The following is a 19,410-nucleotide window of genomic DNA, read 5'->3' as shown; positions in this document are numbered from 1 at the left end:
GTTGGATAAGATATTGTGAGAAAGGCACGTTTCGTGGATATTTTATTAATGTCCAATTCTTTGATTTCGGTGATGGTTAGGTTCAGATGGGTGAGGTTTGGTAGGATAAGAACTTTTTGTGGATATTTTGGCAATGTCGAATTCTCTGACTTCGGTGATGGTTAGGTTAGGTTGGGTTAGGTATTGTGAGGTAAACACGTTTTGTGGATATTTTGGCAAGCCTAATTCTTTAATTTCGGTGATGGTTAGGTTCAGATGGGTGAGGTTTGGTAGGATAAGAACTTTTTGTGGATATTTTGGCATTGTCGAATTCTCTGACTTCGGTGATGGTTAGGTTAGGTTGGGTTAGGTACTGTGAGGTAAGCATGTTTTGTAGATATTTTGGCAATGTCTAATTCTTTAATTTCGTTGATGGTTAGGCTCAGATGGGTGAGGTTTGGTAGGATAAGAACTTTTTGTGGATATTTTGGCAATGTCGAATTCTCGGACTTCGGTGATGGTAAGGTTAGGTTGGGTTAGGTATGGTGAGGGAAGCACGTTTTGTGGATATTTTGGCAATGTCCAATTCTTTGATTTCGGTGATGGTTAGGTTCAGATGGGTGAGGTTCTGTAGGATAAGAACTTTTTGTGGATATTTTGGCAATGTCGAATTCTCTGACTTCGGTGATAGTTAGGTTAGGTTGGGTTAGGTATTGTGAGGTAAGCACGTTTTGTGGATTATTTATCAATGTCCAATTCTTTGATTTCGATGATCGTTAGGTTCAGATGGGTGAAATTTGGTAGGATAAGAACTTTTTGTGGATATTTTGGCAATGTCGAATTCTCTGACTTCGGTGATGGTTAGGTTAGGTTGGGTTAGGTATTGTGAGGTAAGCACGTTTTGTGGATATTGTATCATTGTCCAATTCTTTGATTTCAGTGATGGTTAGGTTCAGATAAGTGAGGTTTGGTAGAATAAGAACTTTTTGTGGATATTTTGGCAATGTCGAATTCTCTGACTTCGGTGATGGTTAGGTTAGGTTAGTTTATGTATTGTGAAGTAAGCACGTTTTGTGGATATTTTCGCAATGTCCAATTCTTTGATTTCGGTGATGGTTAGGTTCAGATGGGTGAGGTTCTGTAGGATAAGAACTTTTTGTGGATATTTTGGCAATGTCGAATTCTCTGACTTCGGTGATGGTTAGGTTAGGTTGGATAAGATATTGTGAGATAGGCACGTTTCGTGGATATTTTATTAATGTCCATTTCTTTGATTTCGGTGATGGTGAGGTTCAGATGGGTGAGGTTTGGTAGGATAAGAACTTTTTGTGGATATTTTGGCAATGTCGAATTCTCTGACTTCGGTGATGGTTAGGTTAGGTTGGGTTAGGTATTGTGAAGTAAGCACGTTTTGTGGATATTTTATCATTGTCTAATTCTTTGATTTCGGTGATGGTTAGGTTCAGATAAGTGAGGTTTGGTAGGATAAGAACTTTTTGTGGATATTTTGGCAATGTCGAATTCTCTGACTTCGGTGATGGTTAGGTTAGGTTGGGTTTAGTATTGTGAGGTAAGCACGTTTTGTGGATATTTTGGCAAGCCTAATTCTTTAATTTCGGTGATGGTTAGGTTCAGATGGGTGAGGTTTGGTAGCATAAGAACTTTTTGTGGATATTTTGGCATTGTCGAATTCTCTGACTTCGGTGATGGTTAGGTTAAGTTGGATAAGGTATAGTGAGGTAAGCACGTTTTGTAGATATTTTGGCAATGTCCATTTCTTCGATTTCGGTGATGGTTAGGTTCAGATGGGTGAGGTTTGGTGTGGTATGAACTTTTTGTGGATATTTTGGCAATGTTGAATTCTCTGACTTCGGTGATGGTTAGGTTAGGTTGGGTTAGGTATTGTGAGGTAAGCACGTTTTGTGGATATTTTGTCAAGCCTAATTCTTTGATTTCGGTGATGGTTAGGTTCAGATGGGTGAGGTTTGGTAGGATAAGAACTTTTTGTGGATATTTTGGCAATGTCGAATTCTCTGACTTCTGTGATGGTTAGGTTAGGTTGGGTTAGGTATTGTGAAGTAAGCACGTTTTATGGATATTTTGTCAAGCCTAATTCTTTGATTTCGGTGATGGTTAGGTTCAGATAAGTGAGGTTTGGTAGGATAAGAACTTTTTGTGGATATTTTGGCAATGTCGAATTCTCTGACTTCGGTGATGGTTAGGTTAGGTTGGGTTAGGTATTGTGAGGTAAACTCGTTTTGTGGATTATTTATCAATATCCAATTCTTTGATTTCGGTGATGGTAAGGTTCAGATGGGTGAGGTTTTGTAGGATAAGAACTTTTTGTGGATATTTTGGCAATGTCGAATTCTCTGACTTCGGTGATGGTTAGGTTAGGTTGGGTTAGGTATTGTGAGGTAAGCACGTTTTGTGGATATTTTGTCAAGCCTAATTCTTTGATTTCGGTGATGGTTAGGTTTAGATGGGTGAGGTTTGGTAGGATAAGAACTTTTTGTGGATATTTTGGCATTGTCGAATTCTCTGACTTCGGTGATGGTTAGGTTAGGTTGGGTTAGGTATTGTGAGGTAAGCATGTTTTGTAGATATTTTGGCAATGTCTAATTCTTTAATTTCGTTGATGGTTAGGCTCAGATGGGTGAGGTTTGGTAGGATAAGAACTTTTTGTGGATATTTTGGCAATGTCGAATTCTCTGACTTCGGTGATGGTTAGGTTAGGTTAGGTTAGGTATTGTGAGGTAAGCACGTTTTGTGGAGATTTTGGCAATGTCGAACTCTTTAATTTCGGTGATGGTTAGGTTCAGATGGGTGAGGTTTGGTAGGATAAGAACTTTTTGTGGATATTTTGGCAATGTCGAATTCTCTGACTTCGGTGATGGTTAGGTTAGGTTGGATAAAGTATAGTGAGGAAAGCTCGTTATGTGGATATTTTGACAATGTCCATTAATTCGATTTCGGTGATGGTTAGGTTCAGATGCTTAGGTTTGGTGGGGTATTAATTTTTTTTGGATATTTTGGCAATGTTGGATTCTCTGACTTCGGTGATGGTTAGGTTAGGTTGGGTTAGGTATTGTGAAGTAAGCACGTTTTGTGGATATTTTCGCAATGTCTAATTCTTTGATTTCGGTGATGGTTAGGTTCAGATGGGTGAGGTTCTGTAGGATAAGAACTTTTTGTGGATATTTTGGCAATAACGAATTCTCTGACTTCGGTGATGGTTACGTTAGGTTGGATAAGATATTGTGAGAAAGGCACGTTTCGTGGATATTTTATTAATGTCCAATTCTTTGATTTCGGTGATGGTTAGGTTCAGATGGGTGAGGTTTGGTAGGATAAGAACTTTTTGTGGATATTTTGGCAATGTCGAATTCTCTGACTTCGGTGATGGTTAGGTTAGGTTGGGTTAGGTATTGTGAGGTAAACACGTTTTGTGGATATTTTGGCAAGCCTAATTCTTTAATTTCGGTGATGGTTAGGTTCAGATGGGTGAGGTTTGGTAGGATAAGAACTTTTTGTGGATATTTTGGCATTGTCGAATTCTCTGACTTCGGTGATGGTTAGGTTAGGTTGGGTTAGGTACTGTGAGGTAAGCATGTTTTGGAGATATTTTGGCAATGTCTAATTCTTTAATTTCGTTGATGGTTAGGCTCAGATGGGTGAGGTTTGGTAGGATAAGAACTTTTTGTGGATATTTTGGCAATGTCGAATTCTCGGACTTCGGTGATGGTAAGGTTAGGTTGGGTTAGGTATGGTGAGGGAAGCACGTTTTGTGGATATTTTGGCAATGTCGAATTCTTTGATTTCAGTGATGGTTAGGTTCAGATGGGAGAGGTTTGGTAGGATAAGAACTTTTTGTGGATATTTTGGCAATGTCGAATTCTTTGACTTCGGTGATGATAAGGTTAGGTTGGGTTAAATATGGTGAGGTAAGCACGTTTTGTGGATATTTTGGCAATGTCTAATTCTTTGATTTCGGTGATGGTTAGGTTCAGATGGGTGAGGTTTGGTAGGATAAGAACTTTTTGTGGATATTTTGGCAATGTCGAATTCTCTGACTTCGGTGATAGTTAGGTTAGGTTGGGTTAGGTATTGTGAGGTAAGCACGTTTTGTGGATTATTTATCAATGTCCAATTCTTTGATTTCGGTGATGGTTAGGTTCAGATGGGTGAGGTTTTGTAGGATAAGAAATTTTTGTGGATATTTTGGCAATGTCGAATTCTCTGACTTCGGTGATGGTTAGGTTAGGTTGGATAAGGTATAGTGAGGTAAGCACGTTTTGTGGATATTTTGGCAATGTCCAATTCTTTGATTTCGATGATCGTTAGGTTCAGATGGGTGAAATTTGGTAGGATTAGAACTTTTTGTGGATATTTTGGCAATGTCGAATTCTCTGACTTCGGTGATGGTTAGGTTAGGTTGGGTTAGGTATTGTGAGGTAAGCACGTTTTGTGGATATTGTATCATTGTCCAATTCTTTGATTTCAGTGATGTTTAGGTTCAGATAAGTGAGGTTTGGTAGAATAAGAACTTTTTGTGGATATTTTGGCAATGTCGAATTCTCTGACTTCGGTGATGGTTAGGTTAGGTTGGTTTAGGTATTGTGAAGTAGGCACGTTTTGTGGATATTTTCGCAATGTCCAATTCTTTGATTTCGGTGATGGTTAGGTTCAGATGGGTGAGGTTCTGTAGGATAAGAACTTTTTGTGGATATTTTGGCAATGTCGAATTCTCTGACTTCGGTGATGGTTAGGTTAGGTTGGATAATATATTGTGAGATAGGCACGTTTCGTGGATATTTTATTAATGTCCATTTCTTTGATTTCGGTGATGGTGAGGTTCAGATGGGTGAGGTTTGGTAGGATAAGAACTTTTTGTGGATATTTTGGCAATGTCGAATTCTCTGACTTCGGTGATGGTTAGGTTAGGTTGGGTTAGGTATTGTGAAGTATGCACGTTTTGTGGATATTTTATCATTGTCTAATTCTTTGATTTCGGTGATGGTTAGGTTCAGATAAGTGAGGTTTGGTAGGATAAGAACTTTTTGTGGATATTTTGGCAATGTCGAATTCTCTGACTTCGGTGATGGTTAGGTTAGGTTGGGTTTAGTATTGTGAGGTAAGCACGTTTTGTGGATATTTTGGCAAGCCTAATTCTTTAATTTCGGTGATGGTTAGGTTCAGATGGGTGAGGTTTGGTAGGATAAGAACTTTTTGTGGATATTTTGGCATTGTCAAATTCTCTGACTTCGGTGATGGTTAGGTTAAGTTGGATAAGGTATAGTGAGGTAAGCACGTTTTGTGGATATTTTGGCAATGTCCATTTCTTCGATTTCGGTGATGGTTAGGTTCAGATGGGTGAGGTTTGGTGTGGTATGAACTTTTTGTGGATATTTTGGCAATGTTGAATTCTCTGACTTCGGTGATGGTTAGGTTAGGTTGGGTTAGGTATTGGGAGGTAAGCACGTTTTGTGGATATTTTGTCAAGCCTAATTCTTTGATTTCGGTGATGGTTAGGTTCAGATGGGTAAGGTTTAGTAGGATAAGAACTTTTTGTGGATATTTTGGCAATGTCGAATTCTCTGACTTCGGTGATGGTTAGGTTAGGTTGGGTTAGGTATTGTGAGGTAAGCACGTTTTGTGGATATTTTATCAAGCCTAATTCTTTGATTTCGGTGATGGTTAGGTTTAGATGGGTGAGGTTTGGTAGGATAAGAACTTTTTGTGGATATTTTGGCATTGTCGAATTCTCTGACTTCGGTGATGGTTAGGTTAGGTTGGGTTAGGTATTGTGAGGTAAGCATGTTTTGTAGATATTTTGGCAATGTCTAATTCTTTAATTTCGTTGATGGTTAGGCTCAGATGGGTGAGGTTTGGTAGGATAAGAACTTTTTGTGGATATTTTGGCAATGTCGAATTCTCTGACTTCGGTGATGGTTAGGTTAGGTTAGGTTAGGTATTGTGAGGTAAGCACGTTTTGTGGAGATTTTGGCAATGTCGAACTCTTTAATTTCGGTGAAGGTTAGGTTCAGATGGGTGAGGTTTGGTAGGATAAGAACTTTTTGTGGATATTTTGGCAATGTCGAATTCTCTGACTTCGGTGATGGTTAGGTTAGGTTGGGTTAGGTATTGTGAAGTAAGCACGTTTTGTGGATATTTTATCATTGTCTAATTCTTTGATTTCGGTGATGGTTAGGTTCAGATAAGTGAGGTTTGGTAGGATAAGAACTTTTTGTGGATATTTTGGCAATGTCGAATTCTCTGACTTCGGTGATGGTTAGGTTAGGTTGGGTTAAGTATTGTGAGGTAAGCACGTTTTGTGGATATTTTGGCAAGCCTAATTCTTTAATTTCGGTGATGGTTAGGTTCAGATGGGTGAGGTTTGGTAGGATAAGAACTTTTTGTGGATATTTTGGCATTGTCGAATTCTCTGACTTTGGTGATGGTTAGGTTAGGTTGGGTTAGGTACTGTGAGGTAAGCATGTTTTGTAGATATTTTGGCAATGTCTAATTCTTTAATTTCGTTGATGGTTAGGCTCAGATGGGTGAGGTTTGGTAGGATAAGAACTTTTTGTGGATATTTTGGCAATGTCGAATTCTCGGACTTCGGTGATGGTAAGGTTAGGTTGGGTTAGGTATGGTGAGGGAAGCACGTTTTGTGGATATTTTGGCAATGTCGAATTCTTTGATTTCAGTGATGGTTAGGTTCAGATGGGAGAGGTTTGGTAGGATAAGAACTTTTTGTGGATATTTTGGCAATGACGAATTCTTTGACTTCGGTGATGATAAGGTTAGGTTGGGTTAAATATGGTGAGGTAAGCACGTTTTGTGGATATTTTGGCAATGTCTAATTCTTTGATTTCGGTGATGGTTAGGTTCAGATGGGTGAGGTTTGGTAGGATAAGAACTTTTTGTGGATATTTTGGCAATGTCGAATTCTCTGACTTCGGTGATGGTTAGGTTAGGTTGGGTTAGGTATTGTGAAGTAAGCACGTTTTATGGATATTTTGTCAAGCCTAATTCTTTGATTTCGGTGATGGTTAGGTTCAGATAAGTGAGGTTTGGTAGGATAAGAACTTTTTGTGGATATTTTGGCAATGTCGAATTCTCTGACTTCGGTGATGGTTAGGTTAGGTTGGGTTAGGTATTGTGAGGTAAACACGTTTTGTGGATATTTTGGCAAGCCTAATTCTTTAATTTCGGTGATGGTTAGGTTCAGATGGGTGAGGTTTGGTAGGATAAGAACTTTTTGTGGATATTTTGGCATTGTCGAATTCTCTGACTTCGGTGATGGTTAGGTTAGGTTGGGTTTGGTACTGTGAGGTAAGCATGTTTTGTAGATATTTGGCAATGTCGAATTCTTTGATTTCAGTGATGGTTAGGTTCAGATGGGAGAGGTTTGGTAGGATAAGAACTTTTTGTGGATATTTTGGCAATGTCGAATTCTTTGACTTCGGTGATGATAAGGTTAGGTTGGGTTAAATATGGTGAGGTAAGCACGTTTTGTGGATATTTTGGCAATGTCTAATTCTTTGATTTCGGTGATGGTTAGGTTCAGATGGGTGAGGTTTGGTAGGATAAGAACTTTTTGTGGATATTTTGGCAATGTCGAATTCTCTGACTTCGGTGATAGTTAGGTTAGGTTGGGTTAGGTATTGTGAGGTAAGCACGTTTTGTGGATTATTTATCAATGTCCAATTCTTTGATTTCGATGATCGTTAGGTTCAGATGGGTGAAATTTGGTAGGATAAGAACTTTTTGTGGATATTTTGGCAATGTCGAATTCTCTGACTTCGGTGATGGTTAGGTTAGGTTGGGTTAGGTATTGTGAGGTAAGCACGTTTTGTGGATATTGTATCATTGTCCAATTCTTTGATTTCAGTGAAGGTTAGGTTCAGATAAGTGAGGTTTGGTAGAATAAGAACTTTTTGTGGATATTTTGGCAATGTCGAATTCTCTGACTTCGGTGATGGTTAGGTTAGGTTGGTTTAGGTATTGTGAAGTAAGCACGTTTTGTGGATATTTTCGCAATGTCCAATTCTTTGATTTCGGTGATAGTTAGGTTCAGATGGGTGAGGTTCTGTAGGATAAGAACTTTTTGTGGATATTTTGGCAATGTCGAATTCTCTGACTTCGGTGATGGTTAGGTTAGGTTGGATAAGATATTGTGAGATAGGCACGTTTCGTGGATATTTTATTAATGTCCAATTCTTTGATTTCGGTGATGGTTAGGTTCAGATGGGTGAGGTTTGGTAGGATAAGAACTTTTTGTGGATATTTTGGCAATGTCGAATTCTCTGACTTCGGTGATGGTTAGGTTAGGTTGGGTTAGGTATTGTGAAGTAAGCACGTTTTGTGGATATTTTATCATTGTCTAATTTTTTGATTTCGGTGATGGTTAGGTTCAGATAAGTGAGGTTTGGTAGGATAAGAACTTTTTGTGGATATTTTGGCAATGTCGAATTCTCTGACTTCGGTGATGGTTAGGTTAGGTTGGGTTAAGTATTGTGAGGTAAGCACGTTTTGTGGATATTTTGGCAAGCCTAATTCTTTAATTTCGGTGATGGTTAGGTTCAGATGGGTGAGGTTTGGTAGGATAAGAACTTTTTGTGGATATTTTGGCATTGTCGAATTCTCTGACTTCGGTGATGGTTAGGTTAAGTTGGATAAGGTATAGTGAGGTAAGCACGTTTTGTGGATATTTTGGCAATGTCCAATTCTTCGATTTCGGTGATGGTTAGGTTCAGATGGGTGAGGTTTGGTGTGGTATGAACTTTTTGTGGATATTTTGGCAATGTTGAATTCTCTGACTTCGATGATGGTTAGGTTAGGTTAGGTTAGGTATTGTGAGGTAAGCACGTTTTTTGGAGATTTTGGCAATGTCGAATTCTTTAATTTCGGTGATGGTTAGGTTCAGATGGGTGAGGTTTGGTAGGATAAGAACTTTTTGTGGATATTTTGGCAATGTCAAATTCTCTGACTTCAGTGATGGTAAGGTTAGGTTGGATAAAGTATAGTGAGGAAAGCTCGTTTTGTAGATATTTTGGCAATGTCCATTAATTCGATTTCGGTGATGGTTAGGTTCAGATGCTTAGGTTTGGTGGGGTATTAATTTTTTTTGGATATTTTGGCAATGTTGGATTCTCTGACTTCGGTGATGGTTAGGTTAGGTTGGGTTAGGTATTGTGAGGTAAGTACGTTTTGTGGATATTTTGGCAATGTCCAATTCTTTGATTTCGGTGATGGTTAGGTTCAGATGGGTGAGGTTTGGTAGGATAAGAACTTTTTGTGGATATTTTGGCAATGTCGAAATCTCTGACTTCGGTGATGGTTAGATTAGGTTGGGTTAGGTATTGTGAAGTAAGCACGTTTTGTGGATATTTTATCATTGTCTAATTCTTTGATTTCGGTGATGGTTAGGTTCAGATAAGTGAGGTTTGGTAGGATAAGAACTTTTTGTGGATATTTTGGCAATGTCGAATTCTCTGACTTCGGTGATGGTTAGGTTAGGTTGGGTTAGGTATTGTGAGGTAAACTCGTTTTGTGGATTATTTATCAATATCCAATTCTTTGATTTCGGTGATGGTTAGGTTCAGATGGGTGAGGTTTTGTAGGATAAGAACTTTTTGTGGATATTTTGGCAATGTCGAATTCTCTGACTTCGGTGATGGTTAGGTTAGGTTGGGTTAGGTATTGTGAGGTAAGCACGTTTTATGGATAATTTGTCAAGCCTAATTCTTTGATTTCGGTGATGGTTAGGTTCAGATGGGTGAGGTTTGGTAGGATAAGAACTTTTTGTGGATATTTTGGCAATGTCGAATTCTCTGACTTCGGTGATGGTTAGGTTAGGTTGGGTTAGGTATTGTGAAGTAAGCACGTTTTATGGATATTTTGTCAAGCCTAATTCTTTGATTTCGGTGATGGTTAGGTTCAGATAAGTGAGGTTTGGTAGGATAAGAACTTTTTGTGGATATTTTGGCAATGTCGAATTCTCTGACTTCGGTGATGGTTAGGTTAGGTTGGGTTAAATATTGTGAGGTAAACTCGTTTTGTGGATTATTTATCAATATCCAATTCTTTGATTTCGGTGATGGTTAGGTTCAGATGGGTGAGGTTTTGTAGGATAAGAACTTTTTGTGGATATTTTGGCAATGTCGAATTCTCTGACTTCGGTGATGGTTAGGTTAGGTTGGGTTAGGTATTGTGAGGTAAGCACGTTTTGTGGATATTTTGTCAAGCCTAATTCTTTGATTTCGGTGATGGTTAGGTTTAGATGGGTGAGGTTTGGTAGGATAAGAACTTTTTGTGGATATTTTGGCATTGTCGAATTCTCTGACTTCGGTGATGGTTAGGTTAGGTTGGGTTAGGTATTGTGAGGTAAGCATGTTTTGTAGATATTTTGGCAATGTCTAATTCTTTAATTTCGTTGATGGTTAGGCTCAGATGGGTGAGGTTTGGTAGGATAAGAACTTTTTGTGGATATTTTGGCAATGTCGAATTCTCTGACTTCGGTGATGGTTAGGTTAGGTTAGGTTAGGTATTGTGAGGTAAGCACGTTTTGTGGAGATTTTGGCAATGTCGAACTCTTTAATTTCGGTGATGGTTAGGTTCAGATGGGTGAGGTTTGGTAGGATAAGAACTTTTTGTGGATATTTTGGCAATGTCGAATTCTCTGACTTCGGTGATGGTTAGGTTAGGTTGGGTTAGGTATTGTGAAGTAAGCACGTTTTGTGGATATTTTATCATTGTCTAATTCTTTGATTTCGGTGATGGTTAGGTTCAGATAAGTGAGGTTTGATAGGATAAGAACTTTTTGTGGATATTTTGGCAATGTCGAATTCTCTGACTTCGGTGATGGTTAGGTTAGGTTGGGTTAAGTATTGTGAGGTAAGCACGTTTTGTGGATATTTTGGCAAGCCTAATTCTTTAATTTCGGTGATGGTTAGGTTCAGATGGGTGAGGTTTGGTAGGATAAGAACTTTTTGTGGATATTTTGGCATTGTCGAATTCTCTGACTTCGGTGATGGTTAGGTTAGGTTGGGTTAGGTACTGTGAGGTAAGCATGTTTTGTAGATATTTTGGCAATGTCTAATTCTTTAATTTCGTTGATGGTTAGAATCAGATGGGTGAGGTTTGGTAGGATAAGAACTTTTTGTGGATATTTTGGCAATGTCGAATTCTCTGACTTCGGTGATGGTTAGGTTAGGTTGGGTTAGGTATTGTGAGGTAAACACGTTTTGTGGATATTTTGGCAAGCCTAATTCTTTAATTTCGGTGATGGTTAGGTTCAGATGGGTGAGGTTTGGTAGGATAAGAACTTTTTGTGGATATTTTGGCATTGTCGAATTCTCTGACTTCGGTGATGGTTAGGTTAGGTTGGGTTAGGTACTGTGAGGGAAGCACGTTTTGTGGATATTTTGGCAATGTCGAATACTTTGATTTCAGTGATGGTAAGGTTCAGATGGGAGAGGTTTGGTAGGATAAGAACTTTTTGTGGATATTTTGGCAATGACGAATTCTTTGACTTCGGTGATGATAAGGTTAGGTTGGGTTAAATATGGTGAGGTAAGCACGTTTTGTGGATATTTTGGCAATGTCTAATTCTTTGATTTCGGTGATGGTTAGGTTCAGATGGGTGAGGTTTGGTAGGATAAGAACTTTTTGTGGATATTTTGGCAATGTCGAATTCTCGGACTTCGGTGATGGTAAGGTTAGGTTGAGTTAGGTATGGTGAGGGAAGCACGTTTTGTGGATATTTTGGCAATGTCGAATTCTTTGATTTCAGTGATGGTTAGGTTCAGATGGGAGAGGTTTGGTAGGATAAGAACTTTTTGTGGATATTTTGGCAATGACGAATTCTTTGACTTCGGTGATGATAAGGTTAGGTTGGGTTAAATATGGTGAGGTATGCACGTTTTGTGGATATTTTGGCAATGTCTAATTCTTTGATTTCGGTGATGGTTAGGTTCAGATGGGTGAGGTTTGGTAGGATAAGAACTTTTTGTGGATATTTTGGCAATGTCGAATTCTCTGACTTCGGTGATGGTTAGGTTAGGTTGGGTTAGGTATTGTGAGGTAAACTCGTTTTGTGGATTATTTATCAATATCCAATTCTTTGATTTCGGTGATGGTTAGGTTCAGATGGGTGAGGTTTTGTAGGATAAGAACTTTTTGTGGATATTTTGGCAATGTCGAATTCTCTGACTTCGGTGATGGTTAGGTTAGGTTGGGTTAGGTATTGTGAGGTAAGCACGTTTTGTGGATATTTTGTCAAGCCTAATTCTTTGATTTCGGTGATGGTTAGGTTTAGATGGGTGAGGTTTGGTAGGATAAGAACTTTTTGTGGATATTTTGGCATTGTCGAATTCTCTGACTTCGGTGATGGTTAGGTTAGGTTGGGTTAGGTTTTTTGAGGTAAGCATGTTTTGTAGATATTTTGGCAATGTCTAATTCTTTAATTTCGTTGATGGTTAGGCTCAGATGGGTGAGGTTTGGTAGGATAAGAACTTTTTGTGGATATTTTGGCAATGTCGAATTCTCTGACTTCGGTGATGGTTAGGTTAGGTTAGGTTAGGTATTGTGAGGTAAGCACGTTTTGTGGAGATTTTGGCAATGTCGAACTCTTTAATTTCGGTGATGGTTAGGTTCAGATGGGTGAGGTTTGGTAGGATAAGAACTTTTTGTGGATATTTTGGCAATGTCAAATTCTCTGACTTCGGTGATGGTTAGGTTAGGTTGGATAAAGTATAGTGAGGAAAGCTCGTTATGTGGATATTTTGGCAATGTCCATTAATTCGATTTCGGTGATGGTTAGGTTCAGATGCTTAGGTTTGGTGGGGTATTAATTTTTTTTGGATATTTTGGCAATGTTGGATTCTCTGACTTCGGTGATGGTTAGGTTAGGTTGGGTTAGGTATTGTGAGGTAAGTACGTTTTGTGGATATTTTGGCAATGTCCAATTCTTTGATTTCGGTGATGGTTAGGTTCAGATGGGTGAGGTTTGGTAGGATAAGAACTTTTTGTGGATATTTTGGCAATGTCGAATTCTCTGACTTCGGTGATGGTTAGGTTAGGTTGGGTTAGGTATTGTGAAGTAAGCACGTTTTGTGGATATTTTATCATTGTCTAATTCTTTGATTTCGGTGATGGTTAGGTTCAGATAAATGAGGTTTGGTAGGATAAGAACTTTTTGTGGATATTTTGGCAATGTCGAATTCTCTGACTTCGGTGATGGTTAGGTTAGGTTGGGTTAAGTATTGTGAGGTAAGCACGTTTTGTGGATATTTTGGCAAGCCTAATTCTTTAATTTCGGTGATGGTTAGGTTCAGATGGGTGAGGTTTGGTAGGATAAGAACTTTTTGTTGATATTTTGGCATTGTCGAATTCTCTGACTTCGGTGATGGTTAGGTTAGGTTGGGTTAGGTACTGTGAGGTAAGCATGTTTTGTAGATATTTTGGCAATGTCTAATTCTTTAATTTCGTTGATGGTTAGAATCAGATGGGTGAGGTTTGGTAGGATAAGAACTTTTTGTGGATATTTTGGCAATGTCGAATTCTCTGACTTCGGTGATGGTAAGGTTAGGTTGGGTAAGGTATTGTGAGGTAAGCACGTTTTGTGGATATTTTGTCAACCCTAATTCTTTGATTTCGGTGATGGTTAGGTTTAGATGGGTGAGGTTTGGTAGGATAAGAACTTTTTGTGGATATTTTGGCATTGTCGAATTCTCTGACTTCGGTGATGGTTAGGTTAGGTTGGGTTAGGTATTGTGAGGTAAGCATGTTTTGTAGATATTTTGGCAATGTCTAATTCTTTAATTTCGTTGATGGTTAGGCTCAGATGGGTGAGGTTTGGTAGGATAAGAACTTTTTGTGGATATTTTGGCAATGTCGAATTCTCTGACTTCGGTGATGGTTAGGTTAGGTTAGGTTAGGTATTGTGAGGTAAGCACGTTTTGTGGAGATTTTGGCAATGTCGAACTCTTTAATTTCGGTGATGGTTAGGTTCAGATGGGTGAGGTTTGGTAGGATAAGAACTTTTTGTGGATATTTTGGCAATGTCGAATTCTCTGACTTCGGTGATGGTTAGGTTAGGTTAGGTTAGGTATTGTGAGGTAAGCACGTTTTGTGGAGATTTTGGCAATGTCGAACTCTTTAATTTCGGTGATGGTTAGGTTCAGATGGGTGAGGTTTGGTAGGATAAGAACTTTTTGTGGATATTTTGGCAATGTCGAATTCTCTGACTTCGGTGATGGTTAGGTTAGGTTGGATAAAGTATAGTGAGGAAAGCTCGTTATGTGGATATTTTGGCAATATCCATTAATTCGATTTCGGTGATGGTTAGGTTCAGATGCTTAGGTTTGGTGGGGTATTAATTTTTTTTGGATATTTTGGCAATGTTGGATTCTCTGACTTCGGTGATGGTTAGGTTAGGTTGGGTTAGGTATTGTGAGGTAAGTACGTTTTGTGGATATTTTGGCAATGTCCAATTCTTTGATTTCGGTGATGGTTAGGTTCAGATGGGTGAGGTTTGGTAGGATAAGAACTTTTTGTGGATATTTTGGCAATGTCGAATTCTCTGACTTCGGTGATGGTTAGGTTAGGTTAGATTAGGTATTGTGAGGTAAGCACGTTTTGTGGAGATTTTGGCAATGTCGAACTCTTTAATTTCGGTGATGGTTAGGTTCAGATGGGTGAGGTTTGGTAGGATAAGAACTTTTTGTGGATATTTTGGCAATGTCGAATTCTCTGACTTCGGTGATGGTTAGGTTAGGTTGGGTAAGGTATTGTGAGGTAAGCACATTTTGTGGATATTTTGTCAAGCCTAATTCTTTGATTTCGGTGATGGTTAGGTTTAGATGGGTGAGGTTTGGTAGGATAAGAACTTTTTGTGGATATTTTGGCATTGTCGAATTCTCTGACTTCGGTGATGGTTAGGTTAGGTTGGGTTAGGTATTGTGAGGTAAGCATGTTTTGTAGATATTTTGGCAATGTCTAATTCTTTAATTTCGTTGATGGTTAGGCTCAGATGGGTGAGGTTTGGTAGGATAAGAACTTTTTGTGGATATTTTGGCAATGTCGAATTCTCTGACTTCGGTGATGGTTAGGTTAGGTTAGGTTAGGTATTGTGAGGTAAGCACGTTTTGTGGAGATTTTGGCAATGTCGAACTCTTTAATTTCGGTGATGGTTAGGTTCAGATGGGTGAGGTTTGGTAGGATAAGAACTTTTTGTGGATATTTTGGCAATGTCGAATTCTCTGACTTCGGTGATGGTTAGGTTAGGTTGGATAAAGTATAGTGAGGAAAGCTCGTTATGTGGATATTTTGGCAATGTCCATTAATTCGATTTCGGTGATGGTTAGGTTCAGATGCTTAGGTTTGGTGGGGTATTAATTTTTTTTGGATATTTTGGCAATGTTGGATTCTCTGACTTCGGTGATGGTTAGGTTAGGTTGGGTTAGGTATTGTGAGGTAAGTACGTTTTGTGGATATTTTGGCAATGTCCAATTCTTTGATTTCGGTGATGGTTAGGTTCAGATGGGTGAGGTTTGGTAGGATAAGAACTTTTTGTGGATATTTTGGCAATGTTGAATTCTCTGACTTCGGTGATGGTTAGGTTAGGTTGGGTTAGGTATTGTGAAGTAAGCACGTTTTCTGGATATTTTATCATTGTCTAATTCTTTGATTTCGGTGATGGTTAGGTTCAGATAAGTGAGGTTTGGTAGGATAAGAACTTTTTGTGGATATTTTGGCAATGTCGAATTCTTTGACTTCGGTGATGGTTAGGTTAGGTTGGGTTAAGTATTGTGAGGTAAGCACGTTTTGTGGATATTTTGGCAAGCCTAATTCTTTAATTTCGGTGATGGTTAGGTTCAGATGGGTGAGGTTTGGTAGGATAAGAACTTTTTGTGGATATTTTGGCATTGTCGAATTCTCTGACTTCGGTGATGGTTAGGTTAGGTTGGGTTAGGTACTGTGAGGTAAGCATGTTTTGTAGATATTTTGGCAATGTCTAATTCTTTAATTTCGTTGATGGTTAGAATCAGATGGGTGAGGTTTGGTAGGATAAGAACTTTTTGTGGATATTTTGGCAATGTCGAATTCTCTGACTTCGGTGATGGTTAGGTTAGGTTGGGTTAGGTATTGTGAGGAAAACACGTTTTGTTGATATTTTGGCAAGCCTAATTCTTTAATTTCGGTGATGGTTAGGTTCAGATGGGTGAGGTTTGGTAGGATAAGAACTTTTTGTGGATATTTTGGCATTGTCGAATTCTCTGACTTCGGTGATGGTTAGGTTAGGTTGGGTAAGGTACTGTAAGGGAAGCACGTTTTGTAGATATTTTGGCAATGTCGAATTCTTTGATTTCAGTGATGGTTAGGTTCAGATGGGAGAGGTTTGGTAGGATAAGAACTTTTTGTGGATATTTTGGCAATGACGAATTCTTTGACTTCGGTGATGATAAGGTTAGGTTGGGTTAAATATGGTGAGGTATCACGTTTTGTGGATATTTTGGCAATGTCTAATTCTTTGATTTCGGTGAAGGTTAGGTTCAGATGGGTGAGGTTTGGTAGGATAAGAACTTTTTGTGGATATTTTGGCAATGTCGAATTCTCGGACTTCGGTGATGGTAAGGTTAGGTTGGGTTAGGTATTGTGAAGTAAGCACGTTTTCTGGATATTTTATCATTGTCTAATTCTTTGATTTCGGTGATGGTTAGGTTCAGATAAGTGAGGTTTGGTAGGATAAGAACTTTTTGTGGATATTTTGGCAATGTCGAATTCTTTGACTTCGGTGATGGTTAGGTTAGGTTGGGTTAAGTATTGTGAGGTAAGCACGTTTTGTGGATATTTTGGCAAGCCTAATTCTTTAATTTCGGTGATGGTTAGGTTCAGATGGGTGAGGTTTGGTAGGATAAGAACTTTTTGTGGATATTTTGGCATTGTCGAATTCTCTGACTTCGGTGATGGTTAGGTTAGGTTGGGTTAGGTACTGTGAGGTAAGCATGTTTTGTAGATATTTTGGCAATGTCTAATTCTTTAATTTCGTTGATGGTTAGAATCAGATGGGTGAGGTTTGGTAGGATAAGAACTTTTTGTGGATATTTTGGCAATGTCGAATTCTCTGACTTCGGTGATGGTTAGGTTAGGTTGGGTTAGGTATTGTGAGGAAAACACGTTTTGTTGATATTTTGGCAAGCCTAATTCTTTAATTTCGGTGATGGTTAGGTTCAGATGGGTGAGGTTTGGTAGGATAAGAACTTTTTGTGGATATTTTGGCATTGTCGAATTCTCTGACTTCGGTGATGGTTAGGTTAGGTTGGGTAAGGTACTGTAAGGGAAGCACGTTTTGTAGATATTTTGGCAATGTCGAATTCTTTGATTTCAGTGATGGTTAGGTTCAGATGGGAGAGGTTTGGTAGGATAAGAACTTTTTGTGGATATTTTGGCAATGACGAATTCTTTGACTTCGGTGATGATAAGGTTAGGTTGGGTTAAATATGGTGAGGTATCACGTTTTGTGGATATTTTGGCAATGTCTAATTCTTTGATTTCGGTGAAGGTTAGGTTCAGATGGGTGAGGTTTGGTAGGATAAGAACTTTTTGTGGATATTTTGGCAATGTCGAATTCTCGGACTTCGGTGATGGTAAGGTTAGGTTGGGTTAGGTATGGTGAGGGAAGCACGTTTTGTGGATATTTTGGCAATGTCGAATTCTTTGATTTCAGTGATGGTTAGGTTCAGATGGGAGAGGTTTGGTAGGATAAGAACTTTTTGTGGATATTTTGGCAATGACGAATTCTTTGACTTCGGTGATGATAAGGTTAGGTTGGGTTAAATATGGTGAGGTAAGCACGTTTTGTGGATATTTTGGCAATGTCTAATTCTTTGATTTCGGTGATGGTTAGGTTCAGATGGGTGAGGTTTGGTAGGATAAGAACTTTTTGTGGATATTTTGGCAATGTCGAATTCTCTGACTTCGGTGATGGTTAGGTTAGGTTGGGTTAGGTATTGTGAGGTAAACTCGTTTTGTGGATTATTTATCAATATCCAATTCTTTGATTTCGGTGATGGTTAGGTTCAGATGGGTGAGGTTTTGTAGGATAAGAACTTTTTGTGGATATTTTGGCAATGTCGAATTCTCTGACTTCGGTGATGGTTAGGTTAGGTTGGGTTAGGTATTGTGAGGTAAGCACGTTTTGTGGAAATTTTGTCAAGCCTAATTCTTTGATTTCGGTGATGGTTAGGTTCAGATGGGTGAGGTTTGGTAGGATAAGAACTTTTTGTGGATATTTTGGCAATGTCGAATTCTCGGACTTCGGTGATGGTAAGGTTAGGTTGGGTTAGGTATGGTGAAGGAAGCACGTTTTGTGGATATTTTGGCAATGTCGAATTCTTTGATTTCAGTGATGGTTAGGTTCAGATGGGAGAGGTTTGGTAGGATAAGAACTTTTTGTGGATATTTTGGCAATGACGAATTCTTTGACTTCGGTGATGATAAGGTTAGGTTGGGTTAAATATGGTGAGGTAAGCACGTTTTGTGGATATTTTGGCAATGTCTAATTCTTTGATTTCGGTGATGGTTAGGTTCAGATGGGTGAGGTTTGGTAGGATAAGAACTTTTTGTGGATATTTTGGCAATGTCGAATTCTCTGACTTCGGTGATGGTTAGGTTAGGTTGGGTTAGGTATTGTGAAGTAAGCACGTTTTGTGGATATTTTATTATTGTCTAATTCTTTGATTTCGGTGATGGTTAGTGTTCCGACTTTTGTAATGACGTGTGGCAAACAGTCTTATTAACTGATTGTCGATTGGCATTATTGACGAGTTGGCATTAGTGTCGGCCCAAGCGGAAATACGCGACGGTCGACAGAGTTCGAGCAGACGGCGTACGGACAACTTGTGTTCCGTACGCTCCGCTGAACCACCACGTGCAAATTTTACATTTCAATAAACTACATCAAACCATTATCGAAGTCTTTTCCATGATGGTCACTTCGAACCGGACACCAGTAACCTAGGCCACAACACCAAACGGACAAACCAATAGGAAAAAACGTGGTCGAGAAAAAATGGATGTCAATTAAGAAATCGGTATCGTTCCTTTGTTACTATCCATACCTTTCCAATACTAATAACATGTTTGCTTCTATTTCAGCAATATATTGATTGATGTACAGAGGTACATGACCGCGTGATTGACGCAGAAAATATATAAATAAAAACATAACCTACAAAGACGCATGGGACACAGAGGTAATCCAAAATTATCGGAACGATCACATAAACATCGTAAAGGATATTCAAGTAAGTGAATGTATTCAATCTCAGGCAATCTGTTCAAAAGGCAATCATGTGGGTAGGTCAGTTTTAAAATATGTTTTAAAGTATAACAATTAATTAACGCGATTGTATAAAATAA

The 19,410-nt window shown here is 38.8% G+C and overlaps 1 protein-coding gene across 3 annotated transcripts in view; it reads left to right on the top strand.

Annotated features, from left to right (window-relative positions):
- Positions 1–18,958, top strand: part of LOC143921900 (uncharacterized) — a 186,339-nt gene extending 167,381 nt beyond the window's left edge. Inside the window, exon 2 of one of the 3 annotated variants that reach the window (XM_077445218.1) lies at positions 18,827–18,958. The gene's annotated coding sequence lies outside the window, so the exon portion shown is untranslated. The remainder of the gene's footprint in view (positions 1–18,826) is intronic. The other 2 variants (XM_077445217.1, XM_077445216.1) reach the window with 2 other exon arrangements.
- Positions 18,959–19,410: the final 452 nt, after the last annotated feature.

Source organism: Arctopsyche grandis, unplaced genomic scaffold (genome assembly GCF_051622035.1).
Source record: "Arctopsyche grandis isolate Sample6627 unplaced genomic scaffold, ASM5162203v2 HiC_scaffold_32, whole genome shotgun sequence".
Classification (NCBI taxonomy): Eukaryota; Metazoa; Arthropoda; class Insecta; order Trichoptera; family Hydropsychidae; genus Arctopsyche; species Arctopsyche grandis.
The sequence above is the reverse complement of the archived record's forward strand: the minus strand, read 5'-3'. Positions and strand labels throughout refer to the sequence as shown.